Consider the following 19123-nt stretch of genomic DNA (forward strand, 5'->3'; position numbering starts at 1 on the left):
CTGTATTTGCTCTTATGATCCTAGCACCTACTACAGTGCCTAGCACATAACAGAAATCAATAAACAGCTGTTTAATAAATGAAAGCAAGACTTTCATTAAGATTCAGGCTTTGAAAACTCTCTAAAAACCAAACTTTTGGACCCAAAAGTTATTCTTCACCGAAATGCAGAGGGAAGGCAATTTAACTGTTGGCAAATATCTACCAATAGCTGTGCCAGACCTTAACATGTTATTTCGTTTAATAGTCAAAATAATCCTGTGAGTTAAGATACTATTTGTTCCATTTTCTGAATGAAGCATCTGAGAACTAAAATTATTAATACTCACCCAAAGTCACACAGGGAGGCAGAGCTGAAATTTTTATTCTAACCATCATATCTGTTTCTTAACAGTACAGTATCATACCACTGGAACTATTCAATCAGAGGCTGAAGAAAGGCTATCAGTCAAAAATGTCACTGGTATGAGCCAGCACTAAACAGACTGCACTACAAAATCTTCAAGGAGCAATCTAACTCCATTTTTGTGAGTTTATGCTACTTTTCAGTAGCAAAGTATTAAGGTAATTCCTACTAAGATGTGCACAGCTGCACAAGAGACATGACAAGCCATGAAGAGGACCACAACACTATACTATGTTCTTCCCCAACTTCAATTTTGGTAAGCAATTTATGATGCCTCAAAAATGGGTTGTCAAAATACAAAAGCCATTGAAATTGACCAGATATCTTAAAAAGAGTTCCAACCTCTATCTCCCATTCCCTCCTAATCTGCACAGCAATACTGACACCATTTCCTGCTCTGCAAGGATATAGTTTTAAGCATTTGCAAAAGAACTTGAGCTTCTATTTATCACCACTACTCTTGCCTCAAGGTAACTTACCAAAAAAAATCCTTTCAATACCTTTCTTTTATAAGAATTAGAAGAAATACAATGGCTGGACTATCAACAGGGAAATAAAAACTAAAGTGAAAAAACTGTTAAGAGAGTATAGCGAGGTTGAGGTTTTCCCCATCCCTATTGCTGTTTACTACTTTTTTGTTCAGAACAGTAATAAAATTCAATAAAATTCTGATTTAATACAATAGTTCTCGATGTAAAAGGATACCAGATTCAATTGTGGAACTAAAACATATATTCTGCATGCATGAACTTGCCCTAGACCCACAAGAAAACTATCAAATAAATCATAAATGAGTCTAATGCCCAAGGCAAGAGTATGTTTAAAAGCTTCACAGATTATGAAGATGAACATTCTTTGTTCAGAGGCATTGTTTTGCCATATTACAAAGATCAAACTCCCTATTTATTCAGACATCAATTGGCTGTGTTGCAAGAGCAAAGTGGCAAAATCATACAAATGAGTAAAGTCCTGACTATATTATATCGACACACTGTACTTTATATACATTTGCATTCTTCATCTCCATAAATACCTTCTATCTCATTTCACTGAATTACGTGGCTTTCCTGCTCTTTTCCATTTTCCCCACACTTGACAAGAAAAGAATACAAGAAGAATTTTGTGTCCCTCATATTTCTACCATGAAGAAAAGATATTTTTGACATATCAAGAAGCAGGGAAGATGGGCTGGGGCTGGGGCTCAGTCATAGAGCACTTGCCTATCCTAGCACATGAGAGGCACCAGGGTCAATCCTCAGTACCACCTAAAAATAAATAAATAAATAAAGTTTAAAAAAGAAAAGAAAAAATGAAGAAGAAAAAGAAGCAAGCAGGGAGAGACAGGTGTGGTGATGCACACCTATAATCCCACGGACTTAGGAGGCTGGGGCAAGAGAATTACAAGTTTGAGACCAGTCTCAGCAAATTAGTGAAACCTGTCTCAAAAAAAAAAAGGGGGGGGCTGGGGATTTGGTTCAGTAGTAAAGCACCCCTGGGTTCAATCCTCAGTACCAAAAATAAATAAATAAGCAGTGAGGATATACGTTCTGATTTGAATAAACCCCAGGTTATGTCCATCATGTAAGCATAATTATTAAGCGAGAAAACACTCTCAAAAATATCCTGCTTTGATAATAAATTAGGTTAAATGTCACTATTTTCATTTCCATATTATTTTTTTGTTATTATAACTCCCATACCATTAAATCTTGCTTTTTTAAAGTTCAAATACCACTAAAACTTTCAATGTGTTCTTATTATTGTTTTCACAAGGTAGTAAAACCATTACCATTATGTAATTTCAGAGCATTTCATCATTCCAAAAATAAACTCAATACCATTAGCGATCATACCCATCTCTCTCTTCTCACCAACCTCTAAGCAAGTACTAATTCATTTTGTCTCCCTAGAATTTGCCCATTCTAGACACTTCACACAAAAAGAATTAAACAATACATAGCTTTTGGTGGCTGGCTTCCTTCACATGGCATGATGTTTTCAATGTCTATCTGTGTTACAACATAGAGCAGTACTTCATCCTTTCTTGGATATACCACATTTTATTTTATCCGTTCATCTGTCAATAGACATTTGGGTTCTTTCCACTTTTTGACTATTATGAAGAACGCAGCTATGAATGATGGTGCATAAATTTTGTGTGGACATAAATTCTCAATTCTCTTGAATATATAACTAAAAACATATGGCAGGGTCCTAGAACTGTTGGATCATATTTTAACTATGTTAAATTTTTGAGGAACTGCCAGACTCCAAGGCATCTGAACCATTTCACATTCCTATCAGTAATGTATGAGGGCACCAATTTCTTCACATACTTGTTAACACCTGCTAGTGTCTTCCCACCCCCCTTGGTGTGGGGTGTACCCAGGATTGAACTCGGGGGCACTCAACCACTAAGTTATACCCTCAGTCCTATTTTGTATTTTATTTACAAACAACGTGTCGATGAGTTGCTTAGAGCCTTGCTTTTGCTGAGGCTGGCTTTGAACTTGAGATCTGCCTGCCTCAATCTCCCAAGCCACTGAGATTACTGGCAAGCACCACCACACCTGGCATAGTATCTTTTTTAATATAGCAATCATAATGAGTGAGAAGTGGTATCTGGTGGTTTTAACTTCCATTTCCTTAATGACTACTAAAATTCAGCATATTTTCATATACCCATTTGCCATTTACCTTCTCTGGAGAAACATCTATTCACTCCTTTTTGAAACTAAATTGTCTTTTCATTGTTGAGTTCCAAGAGTTCTTTATATATTCTGGATACTAAACAAATATCTAATTTGTGAATTATTTTCTCCCATTTAAATTTATTCACTTTCTTTTATTCACTTCTTGATAATGTCTCTGCAAGAATAAGTTTTTAAATTTGATGAACTCCAATTTATCTATTTCTTCTTTGGTTGCTTGTTTTCTCAGCATTAAATTTAAGAAACCACTGCAAAATTCAAAATCATGAAAATTTAGCATACATGTTTGAGTTCTAACATTTAAAGTCTTTGATCCATTTTGAGCAAAATTTTTTATATAGTAAGGTAAGAATTCAATTTTATTATTTTGCATGTAGATATTTAGGTGTCCCAGTACAATTTGTTTAAAAGGGCTGTTTTTCCCCAATGAATCACCTTGACGCCATTACCAAAAATCAACTGATCATAAATGTAGAAACACCTGGACTCTCAATTTTATTTCCCTGAGCTATACTATGTTTATCCTTATGCCAATGCCACCTTATATTGGTTACTGCAGTTTGTAGTAGGTTCTCAGATTGGGAAGTAGGAAACGTCCAATTTTATAAAGATTGTTTTGGCTATTCTGAGAAACTTTAATTTCCATATAAATCTTAGTATCAGCTTGTCAAGTTCTGAAAACAAAAACAAAACAAAAAAAAGTCCAGCTGGAATTTTTATATGGGTTGAGCTGAAACTGTTGATCAATTTGAGAATACTGCCATCTTAACATTAAATCTGACAACTCATAAATATTTACATCTTTGTGTTTACTTAGGTCTTCAATTTCTTTCAATGATGTTTTATAGTTTGCAGTATACCAGTGTTCCACTTATTTTGTTAAATGTATTAAGTACTGCATTATTTTCATGCTATTATAAATGCAATTTTCTTAATTCCATTTTTGGACTATTCACTACATTGTCCTATATGATTCTTGACTTCAAAAACTTTCCATAATATAAAAAAAATTAGAAATTATATTGCATTTAAGTATGAATACACTGGGGTCCTCTAAATACAGATGTCCCTTGACTTGCAGCAGGATTAAGTCCTAATAAACCCATCATAAATTGAAAATACCTCTAAGTCAAAAATGTATATAATACATTTAACCTACTAAAGATCATAGCATAGCCTGGCCTAACCTAGCTTAGGTGTGCTCAGAACACTTACATCAGCCTGCAACTGGACAATATCACAATCACAAAACCCATTTTAAAATAAAATGCTGAATATCTTATACAATTTACTGACTACTGCACAGTGAGAAATAAAATGGTTATATGGGTTTGCTTTCACACCATCTGTAAAGTCAAACACTTTTAAATTGAACCATCACAAACTGGGGTCCATCTGTATTTTCTCATAGTACGGAAGAGGAGTGGTCTAAACAAGTAAGAAACCATAGTGGTTGACCACTCTGCTAAGAGATCTTAAAAAATGAGAATCAAATAATGCCAAATAAGTTCAATTCCAATTTTTTTTATTTTTTAAATTTTTTAATGAACACAATACCTTTATTTTATTTATTCATTTTATGTGGTGCTGAGGAGCAAACCCAGTGTCTCACGCATGCAAGGCAAGAGCACTCAATCCGAATTTCAATATAAGACCACACTACTCCACTACACATCAAACAAAAATGATGCCCTAATTCTCTTACAAAACAAAGAAAAATTCCCTAATACTATACACTCTTTGTCCAACAAACTTAATTATCCTACTGTAATCTGTATTACTACCAGAGGTTCTTTACCCTATAAAATTATTCTCCAATTAATGTTAATATAAGAATATTTTTTGTTTCCTCTAAAATAGGATGTTTTCATTAATGTTTACAATTAAATCCAGGCAGAAATTTAAGCTCTAAATTAATTTAGGACTATCATAAGCTATTATTTATTATAATAATAATTAAAGCATTCCATTTATTCTGAATTACATTATGAAATGTGTGTAACAACCCATTTTATTTATTTTTTTAATTGTAAACAAATGGGATACATGTTGTTTCTCTGTACATGGCGTAAAGGCATACCATTTGTGTAATCATAAATTTACATAGGGTAATATTGTTTGATTCATTCTGTTATTTTTCCCTTCCCCTCACCCCTCCCACCCCTCTTTTCCTTCTATACAGTCCTTCCTTCCTCCCTCCATTCTTGCCCCCCTCCCTAACCCTAACTCTAACCCTAACATTAACCCCCCCTCCCCCCATTATGTGTCCTCATCCACTTATTAGCGATATCATTCGACCTTTGGTTTTTTGAGACGGGCTTATCTCACTTAGTATGATATTCTCCAATTTCATCCATTTGCCTGCAAATGCCATAATTTTATCATTCTTTATGGCTGAGTAATATTCCACTGTGTATATATACCACAGTTTCTTTATCCATTCATCAATTGAAGGACATCTAGGTTGGTTCCACAATCTGGCTATTGTGAATTGAGCAGCTATGAACATTGATGTGGCTGTATCTCTGTAGTATGCTGATTTTAAGTCCTTTGGGTATAGGCCAAGGAATGGGATAGCTGGGTCAAATGGTGGTTCCATTCCAAGTTTTCTAAGGAATCTCCACACTGCTTTCCAGAGTGGCTGCACTAATTTGCAGCCCCACCAGCAACGTATGAGTGTACCTTTTTCCCCACATCCTCGCCAACACCTGTTGTTGCTTGTATTCTTGATAATCGCCATTCTAATTGGGGTGAGATGGAATCTTAGGGTGGTTTTGATTTGCATTTCTTATTACTAGAGATGTAACAACCCATTTTAAAATACAATGATACATTTGAGTGAACAAGTCATCAGTCAGAAATGATTCAATAAGAAAAACATAAACCGTATTTTGAATATAAAGCTCAAATAAAATGGCCATTACTTGAAAATGTAGTTTGGTTGTATGTAACTTTCAAAGAGGCAGAACATGTCCTACAAACATTTAGCACTTAATTTCATTACTTAAATTGGGTTACTATATATTATAAGATATAAAATCCAAAAATATTAACTACTATTTCAATAAATACAAAAAATACAAAAATATACAGTTAAGAAAAATTTTCTAGTTAGTAGTGATTCCATTGGTTCTCATGAAAGATATTCTGCCTGCTAAACAATTCAAACACCAGAAAACTATTAAAAGAAAGACAAGAAATTACTATGACTCAGGACTGTACAAACAATGGTAGAGACAGGCATGGTGATGCACGCCTGTAATCCCAGTGGCTCAGGAGGCTGAGGCAGGAGGATCCCAAGTTCAAAGCTAGCTTCAGCAATTTAGTGAGGTCCTAAGCAACTTAGCAAGAACCTGTCCCAAAATAAAAAATAAAAAGGACAGAGGATGTACCTCTGTGGGTAAGTGTCCCTGGTTTCAAGCCCCTCCTCATACCAAAACAAAACAAACAACAAAAACACACACAAAACAAAAACAAACAAACAAAAAAAAAACCCCAAAAACAGCAGTGGAGGTACCTTGTACATAGAAATGGGGCCAAGAAGGAGCAAGTGGGGACTGAAATCCAACTTGTCCTCTACCATCTAAGTCCTAAACCCTACCAGAGGTCAGCATTCACCCAAATCAGTGAAAGAGCCTTCTTCTAACCAGCTATGACCTAGCTATGACAATCCCAAATTAGCTACATGTTAGAAAAGTTAGGACAACTGAAATTCTGAATATCAGTACCTTTGCCTGAAATCAAAACACAAAAATGTTGCTTCTTATAATGTACATATTACATTTTAGGTAAAACAGTCAATATGCCAAAACAAAAACAGGTTGGGAGGAAAGGGCAAAATCATCTAAAAATCTAAAAAGTAGTTTGAAATATAGTATCTTTCTATTTAAGTTTGGATTTATTTGATTAATAATAGGTTACATATTTTTGTTAGCATAAAAATTGTGTTTTTAGGCTAGAGATATGTGAAGTTGAATCCTGATTAGAAAGGTATAAGGGTAAAATGTTAAGAGCCTATTATTATTAGATTCTACCATTAAAGAAATACACACCATGTTTTACACAATAGATAACAGATACAGTTTGAAAAATTATGTGCAAATCAAAAGTATTGGCCAGAAAGCATCTTAATTTCATTAGAGAAATTAAAGTGTATTTGATGGAAGTTGAAAGTAACTTCTTATAATGTTAATCACTAATCACTCCCTTTCAAGGGAGGTCAAAGTACTAGGAATTGAACCCAGGTGTTTTTCCACTGAGCCAAATCACCAGTCCTTTTTATTTTTAATTTTTAAACAAGGTTTCACTAAGTTGCCAGGTTGACCTCAAACTTGCAATCCTCCTGCCTCAGTTGCCAGAGTAATTGGGATTACAGGCATGTGCCACCACACTGGACTCAAAAATTTTTTTCAATTGTTTCCTTAATCTGAGACATAAAATTATTTTAAAACTATGTGAATTATTATTATTAGTCATGGTAAGCCGACCACACTACTAACTAAAAAGATATCACTTCAAAAAAAATGTTTTTTCTACTGCTGAGGATCAAACCCAGGGTCTCACAAAAGTCAGTCAAGGACTCTACCAGCAAGTCACATCACCAGTTCCCAAATTTTTATTATAATAACTTATCTATAAAATTTATATTTCTAGATAAAACAATGAACTGTCATGTGATTTTCAGTGACTCACTTTTTTTACGCCCTCATTTCATTTCTACAAAGTAGAGCAAGAATATAGCTCAAATTCCTACCGGAAATTATAAGAATTGAGAATATAACCACCAGGAACCTTGAGCTCCTTAGAGAGAGACATAATATTATTAAAGTCATTAGAAAGGAAACTTTGTAAACTGCCACTGATAAGACTAAAGCCCATCCACACATGGCCTTTCATTTCCAGATTAATTATACCTACATAAAGAACAAGGTCCTGCCTTTGCATAAGACACACAAGAGAAATAAAGTACACTCAGGCAAGAGGTGGAAATGAGGATTCTGGTCTTCTACCACCAACAATCTGCTTAGAAAATTAAAATTATTTCCTTACTTGTAAAATGTACATATGTATGCTTATCCCAAATACTGTTCGTGATATCATAATAATTACTGGAAAAAATATTTTACAAACGAATAAATTTTACATAAAGACAAATCATTACTAAAAATACTTCTCTACAGTATGACTCAAATATTAAATATATTAGAACTTTTTAACTTGTTCATATCATTTGAATCAAATCTGTACATAAGTGTTGCTCTAGGTGTAACCTTATCTGTATTTGTTCAGATAAACATGATATTGTATACCATTATACTCGGAATCAAAAGGCATCTAAATAAATATGGAAAGAAGCATAGTAATGTAGGTGGATATGCAATGGCATTTGGAATGGGTTATTTAGTATTTAACATATAATGACTATAAACAGATTTAAGAGTGTGATGCATTTTCATTTTCTTCATCACGAATTATAACAAAGACAGATACAAAAAGCAAAAGTGCACAGCTCAAGGATGTATTACAAACTCTGGTTTCTACAATTCAGATCAGTGCTCCTGAGTCACCCAGTACTCTTCACAATAATTAAGCCCTCCTCTACTTCACTCAAGAGATGACTATTTTCCTAATAATTCTAGTAGTAACTCTGGCATTTTGATGTTTTGTTTCTTGACAAAAGCACAGATCCCTAAACATTACAGCTTATTTTGCCTATCACATTTTTGTGTTTTATTTTTACTTTACATCAGTGGAATCACACATATATTCTTGCATTTGTTTTTTTGTTTTTTTTGTTTTTTTTGTTTTTTTTTTTTTTTGCGGGGGTTTGGTTGTTTTGTTTTGTTTTGGTTATTTGTGGTGCTGGGGATTGAACCCTTTCTTTTAAGAAACGTATTTGTGGCATTCATCTGTTTTGTATGCACTTATAGCTTGTCCATTTTATGGCTATAATATATTCTAATAAATGAATATATTACAATTTTATTTATGCAATCGACTTCTGATGAACACTGTACTGAGTTTGATGCTATTAGAAAAACAGTGCTGTTACCAATATTAACACATCTCTTAGTATATGTATACCCATGGAAAGAAATTACTGGTCAGAAGGTATGTAAATGTCAAACTATTACCTAAAGTGGCTATAATAGTACACATTCCAACAGGGTTTACCAAGTTCCCATAACTTAATGTCCTTTCCAAAACTTGTACTTCCAATTACATCTAAATTTTAGCCACTTCTGGGCTTCTGATGGAGCCTCTCTGTAGTTTTATTTCTCAGATTACTAGTAAGCATCTTTTTTCATGTCCCTTAAATATTCAGTTTCTTTTATGAAGCACCTTTTTTCATGTCTCTCACTCTTCTACTGGATTATTTGTTTTTGTTAGATTTTTAGAAGTCCTGAGTCTTTTGATACATGCTTCTTGTCCATTAAATGAACTGAAAATATCTTTACTCTGGTTTGCCTTATTCTTAATAATGACTTTGCAAGAACAAAATTTATTTATTTTAAGGTAGTCAAATTTATGGTATTTGATATTATCAATTTGATTTCTTAAGATCTCTGCAAGAACAAAATTTATTTATTTTAAGGTAGTCAAATATTTGATATTAACAATTCCATTTCTTAAGATATCATGCTTAAGGAAACAAGAGCATGGAGAGAGAGCCTAGAGAATGGGAGAAAAATCTCTGCCACCCACACCTCAGATAAGGCATTAATTTCCAGAATATACAAAGAACTCAGAAAGCTTAACACCAAAATAAAAATAAATAAATAAAATAAAATAACCCAACCAATATATGGGCACAGGAACTACACAAACACTTCTCAAAATAAGAAATACAGTCAGCAAATATGAAAAAATGCTCAGAAACATCTCTAGCAATTAGATAAATGCAAATTAAACTACACTGAGATTTCATCCCACTCCAGTCAAAATGGCAACAATCAAGGATACAAGTAACAATATATGTTGGCAATGGTATGGGGGAAAGGTTACATTCATACCTTGCTGGTGGGACTGCAAATTGGTGCAAACATAATGAAAAGTTCTATGGAGATTCCTCAGAAAACTTAGACCCACCATTTGACCCAGTTATCCCACTACTCAGTTTATACCCCAAGGACTTAAAATCAGCATACTACAGTAATGCAGCCACATCAGTGTTTACAGCAGCTCAACTCACAGAGATATAAACTATGGAACCAACCTAGGTGCCCTTCAACAGATGTATTAATAAAGAAAACGTGGTATGTGGTACGTAGCCCGACATGGTGGTGCATGACAGTAATCCCAGCAGCTCCAAGGCTGAGATGGGAGGATCTCAAGTTCAAAGCTAGCCTCAGCAATGGCAAGGTGTTAAGCAACTTAGTGAGATTCTGTCTAAATAATATACAAAAATAGGGTGGGGATGTGGCTCAGTGGCTGAGTGCCTCTAAATTCAATCCCCGGTACCCTCCCCAAAAAAGAAAAAAGAAAATGTGGTATATACGGCATATATACACAATGGAATATTACTCAGCCATAAAGAAAAATGAAATTATGGCATTTGCCAGTAAATGGATGGAGTTGGAGAATATCATACTAAATGAAATAAGCCAATGCCAAAGAACCAAAGGCTGAATGTTCTGATATGGGAATGCTAACACACAATGGGGATGGAAGGGAAAGCAGATATTCAGTCCATTAGACAAAGGGGAATGAAGGGAGACAGGAATAAGAAAGAGAGTGGAATGGATGTGACATAACTTTCCTACATACATAATATGAACACCCTCCACATTGTGTACATCCACAAGACTGGGATCCTAATTAGAATAAGATATACTACATATTTGTATAAATAGGTCAAAATTGAATCCACTGGCATGTATTGTAACTAAAAGGAACAAATACAAAAATGTAAAAACAATTTTTGTGCAAAGATCATGAACATGTTCTCATATATTACTTGTAACAATTCTATAGTTTTGTCTTTCATGTTGAAATGTACAAATCAATCTTTCATTGATTTTTCCATATGGTATAGAACACAAATCATGTATTTCCATAATAGATAATCATAATAGATAATTAATCATCGATTTCATTTATTGAATAATTCTTTCCCCAATACCCTAAAGCACAATTTTTGTCATAACAAGTGTTACTGTCCACATGGACCCTTTTCCAAGCTTTTTTCCTTTTGTTCATCCTTGTGGCATCATTTCGTGGAATTAATCATTACTTTAAAAAAAAAAAAACCTCAAAACAAGTCAGCTGATACCACATAATATATTTGTACAAAAACAAAAGTTCAACACTCCACCCCCATACACACACAAATCCTTCACAATGTCAAACCACAATGTCCAGCATCCAAATAAAAAATACAGGAAATGAAAAAAAGCAAGAAAATGTGACCCACAATAATGTGACCCACAATAACAAGTCAATAATATAAGATGCAGAAATAACAAAAATTTAGTGGAGTTAATGAGGCCATTAAAACAAAAATTATGTGTGGCTCAGTGGTAGAGTGCAAGCCTAGCACACATGAGGCCCTGTGTCTGATCCTCAGCACCACATAAAAATAAAGGTATTGTGTCTACCTACAACTAAAAATATATTTTAGGGCCAGGGAGATAGCTCAGTTGGTAGAGTGCTTGCCTTGCAAGCACAAGGCCCTGGGTTCAATCCCTAACACCACAAAAAATTTAAAAAATAAAAAAATTTTTTTTAAATTATGAAGAAATTTAGTATGATTGAGAAGGTAAAAGAAAAAAAGAACATCAGAGAAATGGAAGAAATAAAACCTACAAAGATGAAAAATGATTTTCAGTAATAATTTTTTAAAAAAAACCACAGATGGGATTTAAACAGATCATATATTGCAGAAGAAAACACCAGTGATCTTGGAGTCATGGCAGTATTATTAATAATCTAAATAAAGCATACAAAAAAAGAAGAGGCAGAGAAGATGGAATATCAGTGCCAAGAAACACAATATGAAATGGATTAACATCTGGAATTATAGGGAAAATAAACACCAAGGGTAAGTGGAATATTTAAGAAACAGTGGCCAACACATTTCCAAATTTAATTTAAAAAATGGAAACAAAAAAAAAAATCTAAGCAGCATTATGTCGAATCAAATGGCTAAAACTCAATATAAAAACTATTAAGAGCAACCACAGAAAATAGAAAACTTACATTTATGTAACAAAAATTATCAGCAGATTTTCTGTCAGAAACTACGTAAATTATTTCAGAAACTATTTCTCAACATACTAGAGATAAAGACATTTCATGATAGAGGACCCAATTCATCAAAACATAAAAGCACTAAATATGCAAGCACCTAATAATGGAGTTTCAAAATACATGAACCAGAGAAACAGACATATCTTTAATTAATGCTAAAGATTTCAACACTTCTCAGCAATTACTGGGAACAACCAGAAAATCAGAAGACATGTAGAAGTTTTAAAAGAATACTATCAATTTGACCTAATTAAATTTTTAGAAATCGCCACTCAATACATTCTTTTTTTTTTTTTTGGAATATAATAAAGGCATACCATTTGTGTAATCATAAATTTACATAGAGCAATGTTGTTTGATTCATTCTGTTATTTTTTCCCTTCCCCCCACCCCTCCCACCCCTCTTTACCCTCTATACAGTAGTTCCTTCCTCCATACTTGCCCCCCTCCCTAACCCTAACTCTAACCCTTCCCTCCCCCCCATTATGTGTCATCCTCCACTTATCAGCGATATCATTCGTCCTTTGGCTTTTTGAGATCGGCCTATCTCACTTAGCATGATATTCTCCAATTTCATCCATTTGCCTGCAAATGTCATAATTTTATCATTCTTTATGGCTGAGTAATATTCCATTTCAATACATTCTTAAGGGCACATAAAACATTCTCTAAAACAAACCATGTTCTATGCCATCTAATAAATTACAAGTTGACAAGAATTTATATCATACAAAGTATGTTACTGAGCCACAATAGAATTAAATTAGAAACTTGTAAAATACATCTAGAAAATAAATCAAATATTTGGAAATTAAATAGATCAAATAAAAAATTCACAATGAAAATTTTAAAACTCTTTTTAACTCCATGTAAATGAACATATAACAAACAGGATACAGACAGAGGAAGATTCAAAACTAAGTCCTCCTTTAGAAAAAAGCATTTATTTGCTCCTAAATGTCAGGAAAGAAAAAGGGGTTATAAGCACAGATCTTTTCAACATTAAAAGACCAGGGATTATAATATACAACTCTGTGCCAATAAATTAAATAACTGACATAAAATGGACATATTCCTCAGAAGACAAACAACAAAAGCTTATTCAAGAAAAAATAATATATATCTGAATGGTCTCTATCAATTAAGGAAAATGAACTCATAGTTTAAAACTTCCCAACAAATAAACTCCAGGACCAGAAGTCTCCAGTGGTGAATTCTACCAAATACTTAAACAGAGTTCCATTGAGAATATTTCTGAAAAAAAAAAAAAAAAGACCTTCCAAATCACTTAAGATCAACAATGTCAATATAAAAACTATACAAAACCATCACAGAACTGTAAATTAATGTCAATTTCTTTGATAAACAAATTTTAAAAAAAGTCAACCAAATTTTAGCAAGTGAATTCATCACAATTGGTAATTCTCTCAGAAATGATTAGTTGGCTCAACATTCCAAAATCAATCAATCAATGTAATGGACCACATTAACAGACAGACAGATAAAACACATGACTATCTCAATATAGGCAGAAAAATATATATTTTACAAAAATCCAATGCCTGTTCACAAAAAAGGAAAAAGAACTCAGCAAGAACTGATTTTTAGAAAAATAAAGTTTTCCACATACGACCAGGAATAAGGAAAGGACATGCCCTCTTACCACTTCTATTCAACACTGCACTGAGAATACTAGCCAGCGTAATAAAGGAAGCAAAAGAAACAAAAGACATATAAATTAAAAAAGAGGAAGTGAAATAGTCTTTATTCATAGCAGAGAATCTATATCCTGAGAGCTTAGTAGAGGAAGTGACAGAGAATCCCTAAAATCTAAATGCATCACTCCACAGAATATATGAAGGAATCTACAAAAAGACCACTAGCATTAATAATGATTTAGCAGGATCACAAATTACAAAGATCTAAACAAGAATCAATTATCTTTCTGTATACTAGCAAAAAATGATCAGAAACTAATATTTTAAAATTATCATTTATAATAACAAAATATAAAACAAGAGATGAATTTAAAGAAACAGGTATTAAGACCTTTAACACTGTAAACCAGAGAATACTAATGAGAAAAAGTAAAGGAGACTCAAATGAAAGAAATAACAAGTTCCTGCACTGGAAGATTCAATATCCTTAAGAAGTCAATTCTCCCAACATTGATCCATAGGGTATAAAAGCATTCACAATCAAAATTCTATTACAGAACTTTATAGAAGAACAATTTTATAGAAATTGACAAGCTAATTAATTCTAAAATTACATAAAAGAAAACTGTAAAGGATCACGGACAAAACTTTGAAAATGAAGAATAAAGCTGGATTATTTACATCACCTAATTTTAAGATTTACTATAAAACCAATAAGTAAACAAGATTTACTACAAAGCTATGGTAAGCAAGAAAGTGTTGGGTTATCATAAGGAAACATCCTTATGTTCTACCAGAAGAACAGAGTCCAGAAATAGATCCACATATAATGGTCAACAGGTTTTCAAAAAGGTGGCAAAGGAAACAGGAAAGTACAGTCCTTTAAAGAAAGGTGCTGGAACCATCTGATACCCATATTCAAAAAAAAAAAAAAAAAATCAACCTTTACCTTACACACTATATTCAAAAAGTAACTAAAAATACATTATAAACTTAAACACAGTCCAAAGAAATAGTCCAATAGATCTAAATATAATAGATACAACGGAGGGAAAGAAAACTAAGAAAAATGTTGTCCAATCCCTGTGACAAACCTCCAATTTTCTACTCCGAATTAGTAAAGAATTATAGGGAACTTCCCTAATCTGCAGCTCTCTAGTTAACATATGAATTTCTTTCAAAGTAATGAGCATTTTCCATCCAAGAAATACTTGAGCAGCTCCTAAGCAAGTACTTATTAATTCAAGTATGAAGAATAAGACACTGTCTATCTCCTGAGAGCTTAGTAGAGGAACTGACAAGAGAATCCCTAAAATCTAAACGTGACTCAAAATATAAATGCTGAGGTTATGGCCACAGCCATCACTGGGATTCAGAGAAGGTAGAGTTTCGAGCTATGGGCATAAGACTGACTAAATTTCTACAGTTCTTTAATTAAAATCACTATTTTAAGGAGTTAATGAACAAAACACAAGAGAAATATAAATGATGAGAAAAAGCTTTTAAAAAATAAAAAATTTACAGAAGACTAAGATTTATATTTCAAAATAAGAATTAAGTTTCATTATTCCCATCTCACTTGTACAAGTTTTAGGTTGAAAAATACTTTGCTACAATTGGAAAAAAAAATTTTTTTTTCCTAATTTCCTAAACTGAAAGGATAACTTAAATGGGCTGTTCATTAGCCAAGTTATTTAAAAAAATATATATATAGGCATATGAAACCGATTATATTATCAGATTATGATATTTTAAATAACTCATTTTATTGTTTCTTTCTACCATTTAACTATTTGAGAAAAAACACAAGGCCATTAAATAGCGAAAGCATCTTGAAGTGAAAAACAAAGTCTGATGATAACTGTCCCAAGTTTTTTACTGACATAATCATTAGGTTCTATCAATGAAAACTAATATTGTAGAATGTTAATGCTAATGTATCTTAACACATTGAAGAATATCCCCCTAATATGTTTTGAAATTACCTATTTTAAAATAATCTAGTAGTAATATAATTCATTTCTTTTCCACTTTAAATAAAAGGCCAAATTCAGATGAGATTTCATTCAGAAAACTCTGGAGGACGACCCATCTAATGGAAATATTGTGAACATTAACCTAGGTCAACATAGTCTTTTTTAACCAAAATAATCTACTCCAGAGCTTTGTAAATATGGGTCATGATTTAAGGCAACAAATTCAAAATTATGTAAAATGTCCACATTTTCAAGAGAGTCCCTAAAACTTGCTTTCAACTTTGACCTTTCCTCCCACCTCTTCTGAGATAAAGTTGTATTGTCCACTTCATCTTTTACTTGATAATCTTTACTTAGATTATGTAACTAACATTCTCTAGTCCTCCCTTCCTCCTCCTATTTATTGTCATAGTAAATATGGATGACCTACTTTAGATTTTCTTACTGTTTTTTCAAATAAAGATTAATATAGAATATAGAAGTGTAAAATATTTTTAAAAGTTTGGGATTAGCTGTGTCAGACAAGGCATAAGAGAAACTGTCACTATGCAAAGATGATATTATACATTTCCACTGGACTTTACGAATTTCCTTAAGTGAGCTATATTAATCCCCAAAATAACCTCTAAAATGACCTCCGCCCAACCTCACCGTTAAAACAGTCTGATTTTTTTAAAAAAGTTCCCATTGTGTTTATTTCATAGCACAGAAAAAGGTAAACTGTCTTACTAGAAAAGAAGTATCAGCAAAAGGTCCTCTTAGATATGTTCCTAGCAGAAAATTCGTCTTTGTTCCTTTTTTACAAAATGCAATTCCTTAAAAAAACAGAGAGATGGAGTTTTACTCTGGACTCTAAAAAAAAATTAAATAAATGCTTTATTATTACAGAATTCTAGCACTCAACAACACTCCTGGCAGATAGTTCCACAAATATGTGCTGAATGATAAAAGTTAAATTGGTAAAAGTCATTTGTATTATTTGGCTAATATAATAAAATGTCAGTCAACTGACTGCTTCTAATGTCACTAATCCATTTTTAAGGAAATAATACTCAAATGTTCAGTAATATTATTTGTATTGCAATATTCAAAAATTAGTTCCTTAGTTCCCATACTCCTATCCTCTATGTCATATTATCTGTACTGTGTTGTACAGTCCACCACAGTTGTGATAAAAATTTTAAACTTGTTTAAAATAGCTAAAAATGTTCACTGTATCATGTTTTCATTTAGAAAACTGTCACTAAATCAGTGACTTGTATCACCATAAAATGTCTCCAAAGTATATACTTACTCTTTTCACTACCCAGTCTTCAATAAAATAATCAACAAAAATGACAATAGTAGAAAACTGATCACTCAATAATTTTAGCCCAATGCTCAATAAAGTAACACTGGTGACTACTTCCCAATGGCTTAGATGCATAAAGAATAACCCAATCCTGCTACATTCTTTTTTTTTAAATATTTTTAAGATGTTGGTAGACCTTTATTGTATTCATTTATTTATATGTGGTGCTGAGAATCGAACACTGAGCCACAACCCCAGCCCATGAGCCACAACCCTAGCCCCAAGTCCTGCTATATTCTTACTTGGAGAGAACAGCAAGGCATTTGGGTAGAAAAGGTAACAATGGTAGACTATACCTACCTCGTCTCACCTTGGTTGACCAGGAATCATTATTATCATGCTAAGGCAATAATGGAGAATTACATGACTGGATAATTCAAGTAATCCCCAAGTAAATCTACTTTATCAAATAAAAATGGATAATTTCTGCACAGAAACACCAGTATTAAGAATCTGATTTAGCAGTTTTAATTATTACAATACTTTGATTTTGTTTCTATTTAAAAAGCAACACCTCCTGGGGGGGGGGGGGGATTGCCAAGTATTCTTTTTATATTAACAAATAAAGTATTAAATACTCAAAATTTAAAAGGTACAAAGTAAGTCCCCCTTTTATTTTTCCAAGGCAAAGGAGCTTGCTTCAAAGAGCCAGTATTTAATCTAATTATACTGAAATGGGGAAAATGAAAAAGTTCCTCAAATTTAGTTGCATTATCAACTTCTAAGTCCAATAATTCTAAGTGCAGTAATATCAAGGTGATACTATTATTTATGGGTTCTCAATCTATTAAATAAAACTATTATTTTAATATCTATTAGCTTTGTGATCAGCTTTGTATGTCCCAAGGAAATTAAACAATTTCTTCTGTGGTAAATTAATTGATTAATGCAAATTTGATTTTTACACATTGTGGTACACATTCTCACATAAAAATTCTTTCCTCATTTAATAAATGTACTAGTACTGATTATTTGTGCTTTATACACAGTTCTCCAATAGTTTCTAAAGGGTAACATTAAAAATCAAATTTAAAAAAAATCAAATTTTTATGGTTCTTTTATAATAATCTATAATGAAACACACTGCCACTTTCAAAAAATAACACCAAAATAAAATGATGATGCTGTATCCATTATAAAATTTCATATAACTGAAAAATCTCACTGCTTCTGTCTATCCAAGAGCAAGAGATCTAGAGATGCTACCCCTTCTCACCTTCTACTATCCATTAATCTAAACTGTTTTTTTAACCTGAACTAGAAGCCATTACCTAAACTTTCAAATTCTATAACTTAAAATTTTTAATTCTAACTGGAAACTAACTTTCCCTTTATCTCTAAAAATGGGTCAAATGTCTAGTTCAATGGCATCTTCTATGAAGTCATCCCCAGGAAATCTTTACCATCATCATAACTTCCGGGGGACAAAATTATTATAGTTAGTTTTGAAAGTATGAGCTTTCACATTATACTGTTTATGCCTTTTTATTTAAATAGGTAACTTTGTATTTTGTTTATTTTTATATCCTCAATCTCTATTTAATATCTGGTACACATTTCAGTGTAATTCTTTCAGAATATATTTACTGATAATCCAATAGATTCCAGGCATTTTTCTAGTTGCTAGGAATGATTCCTACTCCTACTCCCGACTTCATGAAGTTTACACTCTAGTGGGGGAGCACTGTAATACAAGGTGAATAATGATTATAGAATATACATGAATATAGAATATACAAGTTCCTAATTAAAAAGAAAAAAGCAGGGAAGGAA

The 19123-nt window shown here is 32.7% G+C and overlaps 1 protein-coding gene and 1 long non-coding RNA gene across 8 annotated transcripts in view; one reads left to right on the top strand and one right to left on the bottom strand.

The window, feature by feature from the left end:
• MEF2A (myocyte enhancer factor 2A) overlaps window positions 1-19123 on the bottom strand; it is a 163252-nt gene that overhangs the window by 116425 nt on the left and 27704 nt on the right. The window lies entirely within an intron of this gene.
• Window positions 4995-6594, top strand: LOC306648511. The gene is made up of 2 exons (XR_013760388.1): window positions 4995-5112; window positions 5917-6594. It is a non-coding gene; the product is annotated as an uncharacterized lncRNA (long non-coding RNA).

This window comes from Sciurus vulgaris, assembly GCF_902686455.1.
Source record: "Sciurus vulgaris genome assembly, chromosome: 2".
Lineage (NCBI taxonomy): Eukaryota > Metazoa > Chordata > Mammalia > Rodentia > Sciuridae > Sciurus > Sciurus vulgaris.